Source organism: Dama dama, chromosome 20 (assembly GCF_033118175.1).
Source record: "Dama dama isolate Ldn47 chromosome 20, ASM3311817v1, whole genome shotgun sequence".
Classification (NCBI taxonomy): Eukaryota; Metazoa; Chordata; class Mammalia; order Artiodactyla; family Cervidae; genus Dama; species Dama dama.
In genome coordinates, this window is record NC_083700.1 from 82,479,043 (window position 1) to 82,493,272 (window position 14,230).

Here is a 14,230-nt window from a genome sequence, read left to right on the forward strand (position 1 = left end):
CAAAGTTATCCATCTTTGGTATCTTAAAAAGAATAAATTTCCTTTCCCAGAGAATTGAAAGTGATTTGCTATAACCACATTGGAAATGGAATCTGAAATTGTCAGGACCTCCAGCATGGCCTATTTGGTGGAATTTCTCCTCATTCTCATTGGTTCATCCTCACTCAACTCTGAGTCACATCAGGTCTTATGCTAGCAGTACTATCACCAACCCTGTCCTTTACCAGAGTCAATGGTGAGTCATTGATTGCAAGACCCCCAAATGAATGGATTTGCAACCAGATGATATAAATTTGTGGCTTTTCCTTTCCATTTACTACCTAGTGACTTGATCAAAATTTATGTAAGGTGGAGTAGAATAGTGACAAGATGTAAAGTCAGAGATCAGCAAGAGAAGAGAACCTAATACACATTTATTAGATTCTTATACTGGGCACTGTGGTAGACAGAATAATGACTCCCCAGAGATGTCCATGTGTTGATCCTGGGAAGCCTGGGAAGAGTTATCTTATACAGCAAAAGGGACTTTGCAAATGTGACTAGTGATCTTGAGATGGGAAGAGTACCATATATGATCAGGTGGGCCTAATGTAATCAAAAGCATCCTTATAAGAGGGAGGTAGGTGTTGGTGTTGGAGGGGGAAGTGTGATGGTGGAGGGAGAAGTCAGAGTGAGGCCGTTGTTGAAATGTCTCCATGAGCCAAGGAATGAACAGCGTATAGAAGCTGGTGAAAGTAAGAGGTGGATTTCCTCCTAGAACCACCAGAAGGAATGCTGCCCTGTTGACTCCTTCATTTTAGCCAAATTAGAATCATTTTTGAACTTCTAATCTAGAGCATGGTAAGGTAACAAATTTGTATTGTTTTAAGCCACTGTTTGTGATAATGTGTTGTAATAAATAGGAAACACCACCTCTAATGGTCTCTGAAAATCCCTGTAGTCTTCATCATTTGCCCAACTATTGCTGTAGTGACCAGTAATGACTAGCTTTGAGGAGCTGTAACTAGATGGGCTTCACCCCTCATATATCTTACTGAAGGTGTCTCTGATGCCTCTGGGAACTCCCTGACAAACATATACAACTTGGAAATGAGTGACCTAGAGTTGCTCTCGCCTGGGGTGGGTGGAGGGGCGGGAAGGGAAAGGTTCCTGATGAGTAAATACTTTCCTCTTTTTTCTTTTGGTAAAGAAAATGACAAAAGGTAACCTCTTAAAAAATGACAGCAATATGTAAAATATTTGTAAAAAAATAAGATGGAGTCTCACATAAAGCATAGTAATTTAAACCATATAAAAATGGGTTAGAGAAGAGAGAGAATGTCTCTACATTTAATTTTTGATACTGTAATTGGACACATTTTTTTCAAAAGGAGAAACACATTCTACTCAAATGTTAAGAAATATCAAGTGTTGTTTAGTTGCTAAGTAGCGTATGACTCTTTGCCACCCCATAGTTTGCAGTGCACCAAGCTTCCTTCCCTGTTCTTCACTATCTTGTGGTGTTTGCTCAAACTCATGTCCATTGAGTTGGTGATGCCATCCAACAATTAAGCATAATAGTTCCAATAAAAATGTTCTTAAATTAAAAACAAAATTTCTACAATTCATTTCATAAGACTCCAGGGAAATGTTAGGCACCAGTCATCTGCACTAGTGACCAACTCGATCATATTCTTGTACTGGTTTTCCCTTCTTCCCTGTACTCCTCCCTGAACCCTTACCCATGCTCTAGGAGATCAATTCCAGAATAAACCGTATGCATGCCTCAGATTTTGATCTCAGGGGTCCCAGATTAAGACAGAGCTATACACTATGTGGATTGCTCTGCCTGCCTCTTCTCATTTAATTAAAATTATCCATCCAGTACGATATACACTCCTATCCCCATGGTTTTATTAACTCAGATTAATAATTCACAGAAGGCCATTCAATTAAAATAACAATGGATAGAACTTGGATTCATCTGGTAGCAAAACCTGCATGTTTTCTGATCTATTACTCAAATTCTCAAATGCTATTGGGAGAGATTAAATGAAATCATAAGCGTAAGAATCTTGATGTAGTTAGTTCTCAAAAAAGGGCTTCAATCTGCAGAATTCATTTCCTGTCTTCAGGAAAGAAAAATATTCCACACCCCGTTTCACCCTCAAAGAAACATGGAAAAATTCAGCTGACACTCCAAATGTTAAGTTTTGTGATGCTTAGACTATTTAGTTCTTACAAAAAAGAAACTTTGAAGAATTTATATCAGTCAAAAGTACTGTAGGGGGAGAATAGAAATCAGTCCATCACATTATGCCCCAAACGCAGAAGAGCAGCCAAATCTGATTGCCCTGCACATTTAAGTGCAGTGAAATTCTGGGAATTGGGATCATCTGTCACTTCAGACTTGTCATATTTTGCTGAAATAAAACATATAGTCTAATTTGCAAAGTTCTTTTGTGGAAAGAGTCTTAAAAATGTATGTAACCTCTGTCCCAGTAATTCCATTAGGAATTTATCCAACCTGAAATCTAAAATGTGGAAAAAGATCTACATGTTGGATGCTTATGGCAACATTCTTTAAAACTACAAAAATTGGAAGCAACCAAGCTCTGAAGAACAGACTGATGGTTAAGCAGTATACTACATCCATGCTATGAGATGTAGCAATTCAATATTCAAAGTATATTTACATGGGAAATTATTCATGGTATAGTATTTGGATAAACAAGGAATGAATTATATTGTGTTTTTAAAATGACTATCTCCATATTTTTATGAGCCTGCAGGATAAGAGAGTAAAATTTTAATTATTTTTCTTTAATTGTTGGGGCTATGGGTAATCTTATTTTTCTTAAAACTTTTTGGTCTTCTCTGTTTTTATAAAGACCTCTAACTTGTAACAACAAAAAGTTTTTACGAATTTTGTTCTCTTTTATGAAGAACAAAATTATGATTCAGCAACATTTCTTCAAGAATCCTAAAAAAAAATGTTATTAAACTGTTTGATACAAACGGTCTGCCTGTTTCAAAGAGAATGGAAGGGAAGAGAGGTAATATAATCAGATCTTTGTTGTTTAGTTACTAAGTTGTGCTGACTCTTTTGCAAACCAATGGACCATAGCCTGTCAAGCTCCTCTGTCCATGGGGTTTCCTAGGCAAGAATGTCAGAGTGGGCTGCCATTTCCTTCTCCAGTGGATTTTCCCCTCCCAGGAATTGAACCCCTGTCTCCCACCATTGGTGGGCAGATTGTTTACCACACTGAGCCAGCAGGGAAGCCCCATACTCATGTCTAGTGCTGGGCATAATCAAGAAGATATAGGCCATGGCCTCTATCAGGTTTTTTTTGGTTGTTGTTCTTGAATTCCTTGACCCCCCTCCACCTTGTAGCCACAGGAAAATTTCCATTAGGCAAGTCTATCCATTATATTCTCCTGAAAAACTCATTTGATGCTATTGTCACCAGGATAAAGTCATTGCTTGTTTTAGTTAATTCTTTCTCAGTTGAAAATATCAGACAATTTCAGTAAGTGTAATAAAAAAAGAATAATTGACTGCTTTATATTCCTGAGAATAAAACTGGGAAGCTAATAGAACTGAAGAAAAATCTATAAGAGATAAGTTGTCAAGTAATGGAGTTGGGACTTCAATGCAAAGTTAAGTTTATGTGAGTTTTGTATTCCTACTGGCTCACCTTTGTGTGTGTGTGTGTGTGTATGTGTGTGTAGGCTTTATTTTCTTACTCAAATGTTCTCCATGTGGTAGGGCACATGATTGCTCTAGCCCCAGCTTAGAAACTTTAACAGAAAGGGCTTCTTTATATTAGCATCTATACCTTGTAGGAGGATTTCATTGTACCTATTCATATTGAATGCCCATACTTAGGACAATCCCTGTGTCCAAAGGACTAGAGTATTGTGGCCGAACTTGGGTCACATAGTTTCTTCCCACCAGTGGCAAGAGTGGAAGCCACATGCAAAGAGAAGGGGAAAGTGCTGGGAGATACAAGGTACAAATTAAGGTATACTATATATATATATATATATATATATATATATATATATATATAAAGTCCTTTATGAATAAACCCTTTGTCTACTTCTCAGTTCTTATCTGCTGTCATACTTTTTGTGCCATATAAAACTACAGGCATTCTAAAATATTTCATGCTAGTTTACAATCTGTGCTTTTGTAAAAGATTTCTTCAATCTGGAAATGCCATGAATTATCCATGTTTCTCCACTAGAAAATATTTGTTCTTTTAGTCTCACTTCTAAGAAAATTTTCTTGACTCCCAGTAGATATTAATTTATTTTGAATATACTTTGACTGTAGCTGCATTCTGCTTCCTACTTAACACTGGAAGCCCCTTGACAGTGTGGGGAGAGGAGGTTTGTAATATCATTTTATGTTTATAGCCCCAACACCAAGCAAGGCTCTCAGTATATTGATATAATGAGCATTTTAAAATGTGTTGAGAAATCACTGGTTTTCTAAAAGGATCCATGATAGGAAAAGGAATGAATTTAATAAACTAAATGTATTCACATATACAATAAATTATTGGATCACATTACATATAAAAGTCAACTTCAGAATGATTGAAAACTTAAATTTTAAAAGCAAAGTTAAAATTTACTGGAAATACAGACCATGATACCTTTCTGACCATGGGGAAAGATAAGATTGAGATTTTTAAAAAGAAAATCCATAAAAGACTGATAAATTTGACTATGAAATTTCAGAAGTGTTCATCAGAAGATATTTCATAGTATTTAATATCCTAGAAGGAATATCCCAGAAGGAGGACCTAAGATTGAGACTTTTGTTTGAACAGTATATTGAGGACATGCTGTCAGGAGTCACCTTCAGGGAAATGAGAAAAATATAGGCAGAAGGCACTGAGAAACAATGTGATTTCAGTTGGAGTTTAGCTTCAGCCTAATTTCACAGGAAGCTCTGGAACATGAATTGTTCCACAGAATATGTTTTGTCTTGAGGTAAGGGGACCAGCCTCTTATCTGTATATTAGTCAGTTATTGGCTATAAGCTGATTTCCAGGATTTGTGTAAGGAAGACCCATTGGGCACGTATAATTCCTTTGAGAAAGATGCAGTTGTAAACTACTAGCAGTTAACATTCATTCACGAGCAGCAACTACTAGGAAAGTCAAAAGGCAACATACAAACTAGGTGAAGATACTTAACTTAGACCAGACATAGGCTTTGGGTGCATAGACCTGACAGGATTTTTATTGCAAATAAAGAAGTTCTACCAAAAAGCTTCTTTGTGATACAAATTCTATGGACAGAATTCCATGGACAAAGGAGTCTGGCAGGCTCCATAGGGTCACAGAGAGTTGGATACAACTGAAGCGACTTAGCACGCATACATGCACCAAAAAAATACATATGGTCAATGTATAAAGATAGTCTCAGACTCATTAGCAAGTGAGGAAATGCAAATTGACACCATGAGATATCATTTTACAATTACCTGACAACTGCAGAAAAGGTAGATCATCAGGATTTCATACCTTGTTGGTGGGTTTGTAAATTTTTATTATATTATAAAAGCAACTTGGCATTTTCCTGTAAAATTAAATATTTACATAACTTACAACCCAGCAATTCTCTCAGGTATACACTCGAAAGAATGTTGAAAATTTCATGACAGCATTATTCATAGTAGCAAAAACAAAAAACTGAACATGACCCAAATTTCTGTGACTAGAATGATAGTTTAACTACAGTATATTCATAAAATGAAATATTATTCAGTACTCAAAATAAGGAACTGCAACTATGCAAAACAGTGGATAAATATAGTAATGTTAAATAAAGAAAATAAAATTTCAAAAAACTACATAAATGGGATAATTTTAGTATAAAGTTCAAAAATAAAAAGTGAAAAAAACTATAGAGAAAGAAAATATTCAAATTAAAAATGCTTTAAGGTTGGACAGTAAATCAAAAGTTGGTGAGGTAGGGAAGAAAAAGTCTATAGATGTAGATCGTTAATGAGAATGTTTTAGTTGTAGGAATGAATGGTGAATTTATAAGTATTAGTCATATTAAAAAATTAACATATGCATACACCCAAAAAAATCAGGGACATGCAAGAACTAGTGATGACTGTGATAAACCAAGGGAGGGATATGATTAATCCAACTTTGCATATCTTGAAAGTGAAGTTGCTCAGTCGTGTCCGACTCTTTGTGACCCCATGGACTCATGGAGTCCACCAGGCTCCTGCATCCCTGGGATTCTCCAGGCAAGAATACTGGAGTGTGTTGCCATTTCCTTCTCCAGGGGATCTTCCCGACCCAGGGGTTGAACCCAGGTCACCCGCATTGCAGGCAGAACCCAGGTCTCCCGCATTGCAGGCAGACGCTTTAACCTCTGAGCCACTAGGGAAGCCCTTATATATCTTAGGTATACTTAAATAAAAGGAAAACTCCAAGGAACACATTATAAGCATGTGGCTCTAAAACAGGTCTTCTAGGTGGTGCCTGTAGTAAAGAAATTGCCTGCCAATACAGGAGATGCAAGAGATGTGGGTTTGATCCTTGGGTCCAGAAGATCCCCTGGAGTATGAAATGGCGACCCACTCCAGTATTCCTGCTTGTAAAAATTCCATAGACAGAGGAGCCTGGCAGGCTACACTCCATCAGGTTGCAAAGAGTCAGACAGGACTGAGAGAATGAGCAAGCATTCAGGGCTCTAAAAATTCTACTTAATTGAAGACAGCATATTAGAATTGAAATCACAAAAAGAGAGTTGATTTTTTTTGTTTCTCATTTATTTCACATGCAGTACTGGATAAGACTTCTCTGAGTCTGTCTTCTCCCCTTCCTTATCTAAAAAATGGAATTAAACATAGCTGTCCTTACAGTCTTGTGTGGTTATCTTGAGATTCAGGAGAGACCTTTTATGTGATCTGTGTAAGTTATAGACAGACACAGACATATATACATGTGTGTATATATGTATGATTGAAAAAGCAATTATCACGTAACAAAAAGTATTTACTGAAAGTGTGCTAGGCATGGAGCTGGGCACAGTCCAGCTATAGAGATGCACATGTAGCTGGTAACTATAGTGAAAATTAATACATGTTTGAACAGGGATATGATCAAGGTGTTGTTGAGTCATAGAAGCATGAATAAGAGAGTAAATCAGAGATGACTTCACAGAAGATAAAATTGTGTTGCATCTTGAAGGATGAATAATGTATCAAAAAAGAAGACATTCCAGGTAACTTGAATAGCACATGACTTTGATGAGTTTAGAATATGTAGGGTTTTTAAAGTCACAGGAGCAGAAGAAGGCTGTAATCAAAGTGAGATTCAGCTGTTGAAAAAGTAGGGACCCAAGCTTAAATGAGAGTAAGGAAATTTATTATCTCATGACTTTTAAAAAAAAGAACACATTGCAACTAATTTATCCTAAACCAAATCTTTCCCCAAATATTCAAGAAGTCCTTTCCTAGAGAATAAGTGAATTACTGAAATATAATGTGCTTTATGACTCTAAGGGGCTATGAAATCCATTCATAATTAACTTTTTTAAAGAGAAAACTATTTCATGAGTCATATGTTTACCATTTGCCTTCCCACTGTGGAATCATTTCCTTAATATAGAGGGGAATAAACTTTAGAGCTCTATCAACTCCACCAAATTCATTAAAACTTACCTTTGATTTTTAAGAAATATACTAATTTTTTTTCTCACTCCAAATTCCTGACCAAACTTAAGCTAGCCCTAGGTCTCTATTTATTAAATTATTTGAGGAAAACCACAGAGGCCACTTCATTTGGAGACCTTTCACTCATGAGCTTCAAATGTCCCCCAACCAACAGCAACCAAAAGGTTATCTTGCTTCTTACTATTGTATAAATAGAGCCTTTCAATGTCTCATTTCATTGCAATAGTGTTGCAATGGAGGACTATTTTATTGTATAATAGAATCCTACATTTGGGGTGCTTTATTACTTTAAAAGATGAAATGTCTGTCCATTGTGTTAAAGAAAAGGTGAGCGATAGCATTCAAAGTGGTAGTCATCAACTTTTTAATTTTCTGTTTTTCTCTATTTGCTAGAGATTGCTATTTCTTCTAGATTCAGATGGCCTCATCTTGGCAGGGAAAGTAAAAACTTCTGGAAAAGCACAATACGTCATAAGACTATCAGGGTCTTTTAGCAAATCTAGGGCTTCATTTGGTATACTGAAAGACCAACGAGACTTAGATGATAGATTGATAAATAGATTGATATTTTTCCTTCTAAATTTTGCCATTACCTGTGATTTCTTTCTTGTTCATACTCATCTTACTTTGAATGCATTTTGTGGGTTATATTGTCTATTCTCATAATTACCCACTGTAAGCTAATTATTTTCAAATTTTTACCTTGCCCCAACATTCAGAAAACTAAGGTCATGGAATCTGGTCCCATCACTTTATGGGAAATAGATGGGAAAACAGTGGAAGCAGTGTCAGACTTTATTTTTTGGGCTCCAAAATCACTGTAGATGGTGATTGCAGCCATAAAATTAAAAGCCGCTTACTCCTTGGAAGGAAAGTTATGACCAACCTAGATAGCATATTAAAAAGCAGAGACATTACTTTGCCAACAAAGGTCCGTCTAGTCAAGGCTATAGTTTTTCCAGTGGTCATGTATGGATGTGAGAGTTGGACTGTGAAGAAAGCTGAGCGCCGAAGAATTGATGCTTTTGAACTGTGGTGTTGGAGAAGACTCTTGAGAGTCCCTTGGACTGCAAGGAGATCCAACCATTCCATCCTAAAGGAGATCAGTCCTGGGTGTTCACTGGAAGGACTGAAGCTGAAGCTGAAACTCCAATACTTTAGCCACCTCATGGGAAGAGTTGACTCATTGGAAAAGACCCTAGTGCTGGGAAGGATTGGGGGCAGGAGGAGAAGGGGACGACAGAGGATGAGATGGCTGGATGGCATCACTGACTCAATGGACATGGGTTTGGGTGGACTCCAGGAGTTGGTGATGGACAGGGAGCCCTGGCGTGCTGTGATTCATAGGGTCACAAAGTGTCGGACACGACTGAGTGACTGAACTGAACTGAACTGAAATCTTTCCTCTTAGCTCCAAATCGACATATCCAAATTTTTATATCAATTTGAGTGTCCCCAAACCTTACCACTTTCAGAATAAAATTCATCATTCCTATCCTTCTTCTCCCAACTTGCTCTTCAACCTGTATTCTAATGTTTACTTAACCACCTCCAAACAAGAAAGCTGGTCCTCCTTGACCCTCTCCTGCCATGGACCAATTTCCAAGTCTTAGAGATGGTTGGCCATAAAGATTTAAAAATTACATTCTTTTGTATTTACTCCCCACTATGACTTCCTTAGTTCTAACCTTTATAATTCCATGTCCCCATTACTGCTGTGCCATCTCAAATAATTTCCTGCTTCTATCCTTCCCCTTTTCACGTTTATGTTTCACAGACCTACAGGAATCTAAAGGGAAAGCATAAATATGGCTCTCAGCTATTTAAAACTTTTCAGTAGTTTCATATTGCTTTTAGGAAAAATAAACCTTACAGTTTAGGATGGCATATACAAGGTATCATAGTCTAGCTGATTATCTCTTCAGGCCTACATCTTGTTACGTCTTCATTTTCTGAGATCTAGGCACACTAGATTACTGGCAATTCTCTGAAGCTGCTGGACTCTAGTGCCTCAGTCACTGTAAGTGTTCCTTTTGCCTGAAATATCTTTCCTCCTTGATCCATTCATGATATCCCACCCCTTTCTTTAAGAGGTAGCTCAAGCTTCATTTCAGGCTTCCCTGGTGGCTCAGATGATAAAGAATCTGCCTGCAGTGCAGGAGAGCAGATATGATCCCTGAGTTGGGAAGATCCCCTGGAGAAGGGAATGGCTACTCCCTCCAGTATTCTTGCCTGGAGAATTCCATGGACAGAGGAGCCTGGTGAGCCACAGTCCATGGGGTCACACAAAGTCAGACACGACTGAGCAACTAACAAGCTTCATCTCATTTGAAATGCTTTCAACTTACTCCTGGAATTAACAATTTCCTCCTTGTCTGTATCCAGTGTTTTCATACTCTACTATAGATAGCATTCATCACACGAATGACTTGTCACTTATTTATGTGCCTCATTTAACTATGGGCATTTTAAGAACCGAAGCCTTGTCTTCTTATATCTCCTGTTCTTATATCTCCTGTTCTTAGCACCCCCATTGGTACCTAACCCAGAATAGGAGTCTAGTGAATATTGGTTCCGTAGTTATAAGAATTTCTTGAGGAAACAAAAAGCCATAAAAACTGTAATTTTCTATCTTCCTGTCCTCATTTCAGTTCAAAGTTTGAATTCTTCCAAGGATAATTGTAAAAATGCCCACATTCTTTATGAAAAACTCTACCTTTCACTGACAGAGGTACTGTCTGGCTCTATGACCACAAGACATTGATACAAGAGAGCAATAGTCTAGCACCAATACTGGTTGAAAGGCTCAGTCAGGTATTTACCTCTGAATTCACCACTTGCCTAAGGTCACAACACTAGGAATCGATGGAGCTGAGATTAAAATCCAGTCCAGTCTGAGCTGGCCCAAGCACACACAGCTCTTTCATCCAATTTCTATTCCATCTTGACTTAAATGCTGGGTCTGCACTTTTTCCCCCCCTACAATCACTGCGTCTCTATTACTAATCTCTCTTGATCAAACACAAGCATATGCATCTTGGTCAAAACAAGCAATAATTTACAGCCTAAACTATTAATAAAGAAATCTTTCAAAGAAGCAACAAAGTATGCAAAAAAAAAAAATAGCTTTGCTAAAACATACATTAAATTTGCATTGCCAAATGGCACATTTATCCATTTAGTCTAAAACATATGCATTCAGGTTATTTCACTACTTTTTCCAAGAAGGGGGATGGTGGTGGGGTATGGCAGAGTACTTATGTTACATTTGCATAACTAAGTACAAATATCCAGATGATTCTTCCCACAACAAAAGAATGATATACTTCAAATTTAATTAAAATACCTACCACTTATAAAATAGAAAAGCTGTATTACTTTTTAAAAACATCCATTTGTTGAGGGTTATTTTAAAAAATTGGAGTGTGTGTGTTTAGTCGTTGAGTCATGTCCTGCCCCTTGGACTGTAGCCCACCACGCTCCTCTGTGCTTGGGATTTCCTAGGCAAGAATAATGGAGTGGGTTGTCACTTCCTTCCCCAGGGGATCTTTGCAACCCAGGAATAGAACCTATATCTACTGTGTCTCCTGCATTGCAGACAGATTCTTTGCCTACTGAACCATCAGGGAATAATTGCTTTAAACCACTGTGTCAGTTTCTGCTGTTCAGCAAAGTGAATCAGCCATATCTATATATATCAGTTCAGTCAGTTCAGTTGCTCAGTCATGTCCAACTCTTTGCGACCCCATGAATTGCACGCCAAGCTTCCCTCTCCATCACCATCTCCCAGAGCTTGCACAAACTCATGTCCATCAAGTCGATGATGCCCTCCAACCATCTCATCCTTTGTCATCCCCTTCTCCTCTTGCCTTCAATCTTTCCCAGCATCAGGGTCTTTCCCAATGAGTCAGTTCTTTGCATCAGGTGGCCAAAGTATTGGAGCTTCAGCTTTATCAGCAGTCCTTCCAATGATTATTCAGGACAGATTTCTTTTAGGATTGACTGGTTTGATCTCCTTGCAGTCCAAGGGACTTACAAGGGTTTTCTCCAACCCCACAGTTCAAGAGCATCAATTCTTTGGCATGAATTGACTGTATGGATGTGAGAGTTGGACCATAAAGATAGCTGAGCACCAAAGTATTGGTCTACACATATAGCCCCTCTCTTTTGAATCTCCTTTCCATTTAGGTCACCACAGAGCACCAGGTAGAGTCCCCTATGCTATACAGTAGGTTCTCATTAGTTTCCTATTTTATATTTTAAGTGAAAGTTGCTCAGTTGTGTCCGACTTTTTGTGACCCCATGGACGATATAGTCCGTGGAATTCTCCAGGCTAGAGTACTGGAGTGGGTAGCCTTTCCTTTCTCCAGGGGATCGTCCCAACCCAGAAATCAAACTGGGGTCTCCTGCATTGCAGGTGGATTCTTTTCCAGCTGAGTTACCAGGGAAACCCATTTTACACATAGCAGTGTACATATGTCAACTCAATTTCTCAGTTCATCCCACCTTCCCTTTCTTGCTTGGTACCCATATATTTGTTCTCTACGTCAGTGTCTCTATTTCTGCTTTGTAAATAAGTTCATCTTTGCTATTTTTCTAGATTCCACATATTTGTGTAAACAGATATCTTTCTCTTTCTGACTTATTTCATTCTGTATGACAATCTCTGAGTTCAGTTCAGTTTCTCAGTCATGTCTGACTCTTTGTGACCCCGTGGACTGCAGCGTGTCAGGCCTCCCTGTCCATTACCAACTCCCAGAGTTTACCCAAACTCATGCCCATTGAGTCAGTGATGCCATCCAACCATCTCATCCTCTGTTGTCCCCTTCTCTTGCCTTCAATCTTTCCCAACATCAGGGTCTTTTCAAATGAGTCAGTTCTTGACATCAGGTGGCAGTCTCTAGATGCATCCATGTCCCTGCAACTGACACTATTTCATTCCTTTTTATGGCTGAGTAATTTTCCATTGTGTGTGTGTGTGTAAATATATATATATATATACACACATATATGTGTGTGTGTGTATATATATATATGTATCACAACTTCTTTATCCATTCCTCAGTTGGTGCACATTTAGGTTGCTCCTATGTCCTAGCTATTGTAACTAGTGCTCAGTGAACATTGGGGTGCATGTACCTTTTTGAATTATGGTTTTATTTGGGTATATTTCCAGGAGTGGGGTTTCTGGGTCATATGATAGTTCTATTTTCAGTTTTTTAAGGACCCTCTGTACTGTTCTCCATAGTAACTGTATCAATTTACATTCCCACCAACAGTGGAAGAGGAATTCCTTCTCTCCACACCCTCTCAAACATTTTATTGTTTATAGGTTTTTTGATGATGGCCATTCTGACTGAAGTAGGGTGATATCTCCTTGTAGTTTTGATTTCCTTTCTCTAACAATTAGCAATGTTGAGCACCTCTTCATGTGCTTTTTGACTATCTGTATGTCTTTGGAGAAATGTATATTTAGATCTTCTGTTCATGTGTTGATTGGGTTTGTTTGTTTCTTTGATATTGAGTTGCATGAACTGTTTGTATATTTTGGAGATTAAATCCTTTGTCAGTCACTTTGGAAATATTTTCTCCCATTCTGAGGGTGATTTTTTTCATCTTGTTTACGGTTTCCTTTGCTATGCAAAAGCATTTAATTTTAATTAGGTACAATTTGTTTATTTTTGTTTTTATTTTCATTACTCTAGGAAGTCCCTGGAGAAGGAAATGGCAACCCACTCCAGTATTCTTGCCTGGAAAATCCCATGGGCAGAGGAGCCTGGTGGGCTGCAATCCACGGGGTCACAAAGAGTCAGCCACGACTTAGTGACTGAACAACAATTCTAGAAGTAGATCAAAAAACATCTTGTTGCAATTTATGTCAAAGAGTATTCTGCTTGTGTTTTCCTCTAAGAGTTTTATAGTGTCTGGCCTTATATTTAAGTCTTTGATCCATTTTGAGGTTATTCTTGTATATGGTTTTAAGGAGTGTTCCAATAACATTCTTTTACATGTAGCTGTTCAGTTTTCCCAGCACCACTTATTGAAGAGATTGTCTTTTCTCTATTGTTTATTATTTCCTCCTTTGTCATAGATTAGGTGACCATGGTGGAGAAGGCAATGGCAACCCACTCCAGTACTCTTGCCTGGAAAATCCCATGGAGGGAGGAGCCTGGTAGGCTGCAGGCCACGGGGGTCGTTAAGAATCAGACACGAATGAGTGACGTCACTTTCACTTTTCACTTTCGTGCATTGGAGAAGGAAATGGCAACCCACTCCAGGGTTCTTGCCTGGAGAATCCCAGGGACGGGGGAGCCTGGTGGGCTGCCGTCTATGGGGTCGCACAGAGTCGGACATGACTGAAGTGACTTAGCAGCAGCAGCAGCAGGTGACCATGGGTACATGGGTTTTCCTCTGGGCTCTCTACCCTGTTCCATTGACCTATACTTCTATTTTTGTGCCAGTTCTATACTGTCTTGATTACTGTAGCTTCATAGTATAGTCTGAAGTCAGGGAACCTGATTCCTCCAGCTGCATTTTTCT